The sequence below is a fragment of the Rhinichthys klamathensis genome, unplaced genomic scaffold (genome assembly GCF_029890125.1).
Source record: "Rhinichthys klamathensis goyatoka isolate OS25496 unplaced genomic scaffold, OSU_Roscu_1.1 h1tg000215l_1, whole genome shotgun sequence".
NCBI lineage: Eukaryota > Metazoa > Chordata > Actinopteri > Cypriniformes > Leuciscidae > Rhinichthys > Rhinichthys klamathensis.
In genome coordinates this window covers 20668-25419 of record NW_026606740.1, presented here as the reverse complement: position 1 = coordinate 25419, position 4752 = coordinate 20668, and positions in this window count along the sequence as shown.

The following is a 4752-nucleotide window of genomic DNA, read 5'->3' as shown; positions in this document are numbered from 1 at the left end:
ATTGTTTCAGTTACTTTTGCTTCAATTATTATGGTGAATTTGTGATGAGTGATACTCACAGTGGACAGTAGGTGGAGACAGTGTGCTGATCGGGGACTATGTGAGTAACTGAGTCGCGGGGAAGAAGCCGCCATTACAGAGCGACTCAGACTGCAGATAACAGCACAACTTTGTCTGTCTCCTTGTTTTATTAAACAGGTGGGTGAAATCAATCACCAAGGACATAAAAAAACATGATGTAATATGTTGAGACCGTGTATTCATTGTTTTGAGAGGGTTATATATTTCCTGGGTAAAGATAAGATGTTAATTAGAGACCGTGTTTTGTTTATGAAAGTTAAGTTTCACTCGCGGCCGTCCCGCGTTAGGCCTGGTATTAATATTGTCTAATATAAATGGTTAAAGGCTCCAGCACACTGAAAACCCAAACTAATGGGATGTTTATGTTGTTTAGAGCATTAAAAGAGATGTGTAAAGAAATCGCCAAGGGTTATAAGACAGAAGTATGTATTTGTAGATACATATATTTGTAATATTAACTGTTGAATGTTATATATCTTTGCATACTATATTATAGGGTTTACTGTTGATATTTGAATGTTTAATGATCTTTCAATTTAGTTTATCTGCTGTACTCTACTGTAATTCAGTACTGTAATTCAGTTTAAATGTTTTGCTCATCTATCTTAGTTACACAGTATTTAGTAGGACATATTTGCACAGACAACAGAGACTGTAACATGGTGTTGTATGTTTTAAGGGAGAGAGTATTGAGTTATTGGGGGAAAATTACTATTTGAGTATAAAAAGAAAGACACTACAAGTGTGATGCAACCTGTTTATTGGTATATTGTTTGATATAGTCACATGTAAGGTGACAAGACATTGTGACATATATATTTGTACAAGATTTAGACATTACTTTGTCATTATTGTAATAAAGCATTACAGAGCGACTCAGACTGCAGATAACAGCACAACTTTGTCTGTCTCCTTGTTTTATTAAACAGAAATAATTTACTGCAGCAACGCCAGTCGGACGACGGGCGTGCTACACTATTATTAATGGAAGGAGACGCATTAATGGCATTAATTAATGGCAGGGAAAGACACGGAGTTCTCCCTCATTTCAGCTCCGAGGTCTTGATTGTGGCATTTCTTTGAGGTTTAGAGTCCAGTAGGCTATTCCTGTAATTATTGTTTCTTTTATGAATTTTATGAATCCATTCGTTTTACCTTATTTAACCCGTAATTGCAAAACGAAAAATGAACGGTTGTTGTATTTTTGAAACGCAAAGTTGAACACCAAAATTTAAATTTGAACTGTACACCAAATGCTGAAAAAAAAAATATCAACGAATTTTCAGATAAGCCTAATTGTTTATGGTTTTTTTTGCCCCTTTATTAAACATTTAAAATATTCACAAATTAATATAGAAAAAATGTAGATTTTACTGGTTTTCTAAGGCCAAATTAGAACCTGGAAATAATATTTTTCCCGGAGTGCTGAATGAGAAGAGCCATAACCACAGAGCCTACAGAAAGGTGATTTATAGGTGAGATATAGGTTATAATAAATGTTTCTGAAAAAATAACGAGGCATTTTAATTGTTTATTAATAAACTATTGTTTTCTAAATCAATGTCGGCTAAAAACATATCTCCATCTCCGGATGCACCTTTAGAGAGAAATGCACCTTTCATACGGATTACATAATCAGAAGGTATTATTAGCTTTCGATTCGAATTTGTTCGTTTTAAAGTGGACATTTCAAGCTTTAGCCTACATAGGCTATTTTTGTTTCAGTTCTCGCGCTTCAGTTCACGGAGACCATGAAAGCGCGCCTGATTGTTTTATTTTATTTTACAAAAGCAAAACGTTTTGTTGTTATTGTGAGTTTACGCAAATAAAAGAAGTTGCGAATAATGTATTATTATTTTCTGTATGACCAGAAATTATTGAGTATTTTAAGTAGTTTCCACCGTTGATAGGAAAACGCAAGTGTTCGCGCCCGAGCCTCCCTGCCATCCAGTGCGCGCTCCACACTCGCATACACACTTGGATATGCGTCAAAAGCTTGTGTTTATTTGTGATAATCTTAGCCCTGCCTATTAGCCTATTATTGTCCAACCTGTATTTTGAATGAGATGTGACGAATTGCTTTGTTCCTTTTTTGGATAAAAGCGTCTTCTACATATGTAGCCTAATAAATGTTATAATAATGATTATTATTATTATTATTTGCGGACACGGACCCCAAACACACCGCGTCTTCTAAGGCAGGTGACTGTAAATGCGCAAAACCTGTTTCCAAATATTATATTCAAATATATTCAAAATATTCATTTTTCAAATTGCCTGAAAAACCTCCTCATGCGAGTGTAAAATATTTTTTTGCGATAAACGGGAGTTTTTGCGAAATGCGTATTTTCAATTCGCAATTTCAATTCGCGCAATTTGAAGGGTAATGGAAACGAAAGCGGAACCGGCGCACGGAACCAAAACAAACTAGCAAAGAGATTCGCAAAGCACACACCACCCTAGCGTTCTGGCGTTGAAATGCACCGCGATGCAACGCAACCTGACGCAGAACCATAAAACGGCCACGACGCCGTAGGAGTGACGGCGTAGCTACGCCGTGGAGTTGACGCAGAAGTATAATGAAGCCTGTCCACGGCGAAATTAACCGTCATCTTTTGCGTGTATGTCTACGCCGTTAAATGTCCGAGTGATTCCGCGTGTATGTGTACGCCGTTAAATGTCCGCGCGAAACGAAGCAAAATGTAGATCTACATCTGTGGAGCAATATTTTTTTTTTCCTAGGATGGTAGGGGAAGACTCATAAATGGCATTAACCCCAGTGACGGGTAGGTTTAGGGACGGGATTGGGGTAGGTCATATATTTATATATACAGTAATGTAACGTTAAGTCAACGGCGTTGATAAACACGCTGAAAAGCGATTATGCGTGTTGATAGCACACCAAAAATGGAAATACGAATTGGCGTGTCATACATACGCCATTTCATGAGATCAGTCTGTTGGAACCTTTATTTTCAAGAGTGTAACTTGTATTTATTCTATACTTTACTGTATAGAAATGCTTGAATCTATAATAATATCCATGTTGCTCCATCTGCAGCAGTTCTTAGATTAAGATATTGCACAAAATGTCTGTAAAGCGAAGTTCAGTTCTCAGAATCGCTCTCACACAGGCATGATCAACATGTTTCAGCAAGTCGTCACCTGACGTGTGTTTTCAGCTCCTCCACAAATCTTCCTGGAGATTATAATGTATTATTTTGAGTCATCTCTCTTGGTCCCACACTGGTTGTATAGGTTGATTTTCCCGAAAGCATTGCAAACCTGAGTGGATCGTAGAGAGCATTGGTGCCAATGGAACACACTACACAACTTTTGAACAGATTTTAAGACACTTGGCATTATACACATTTTTTTTTGTAAATGGCTATGAAGAAAAACTGGGTAGCATAAACTACACCCGGTATACTTCAGTTGAAATCGAAGAATGAACTGGTGTGACATCATTTTGAACAAAATCAGGCTCCGCCTTCTTTGACATGGAAATCTCCTCCGGTTCATTCATTTCTTCTGTTCCATCAGTCGAGCTCAGACGTTCAGGAGTAAAAACATGAATCAAACCACAAACTCACACAGAAACATGCGTATTGTTACTAGAAGGATGTTGAAAACATGTTCTAAAATGTTTGATGTCCTACAATTCATAGCCTGAAGCAAAAATCAAAACAAAAAACAAGTCTGTGCCCATCATAAACTGACTGCAGTTTTCAGTGAAATCTGTCAATGCCGACTGGCCAAAATCTACAGACTGGCCCCGACTTAAAGGAGAACTCCGGCGCAAAATGAACCTTTGGTCTAATAAAACATTGGTACCTAGTCAACCGTTCTCTGAGATTTGTTTTCATGATAATCGAATGTCCATCCGTCCATCTTCTTCTGCTTATCCGGGGCCGGATAATCGAATGTAGGAAGATAAGATAAGAAGATAAAGATAAAGACAGTCCACTTTGTGTATACAGACAGGAGCAGGGACGTGCACAGGGGGGTTGCTCAGGTTGCCCGGGCAACTGCCCATATGCCCTTCTCACTCAAGTTGCCCTTCCGAGAAAAAAATTAAATCGTACAATGGATGCAGAATTTCACGTAGGCCTAGATTTAAAAAAAAAAATCGCAAAGCCTCACTCACTTACATTCGGGCACCGAAAGTGAAAGTCAGTATGAAGGGCAAACGCTGCACGCGACCATAGACTGCACGCGACCGGCGTAGGGCCACGCAAATTAAGGCCACGCCTCCATCTCGTGTCATAGTCATAGCGCGCCGTCAAATGTGTAGCTACAACATCCACGACAAAATGAAGCGAAACTATCCTTCTGGTCACGAAAAGAGGAAGAAGAAAAAAACCATGAGAGTGAATTGCGGGAACAACAATCAGGTAAACTTGTGTTCTCTCCTCTCTAAGTTTGATGTCAGCAAAGTTTGATGTTTTTCGGTCTTGCTAACCTAGCTGGGCAGGCAGTGCATCTCTTGCATCACTTTGTGCCTGACAAAAGTGAGAGTAAAATACAAGTATTTATTACGTTTGATTTTGATAAACGACAAAGTGCAACTGTGTTTGTTTACTGCAGCTCGGAAAACATAACCGCGTCGCGTGTGTTATCGTGCGTTCATATGCGCGTTGCCGAAATGAAACTCGCATTTTTCAAGCAGAA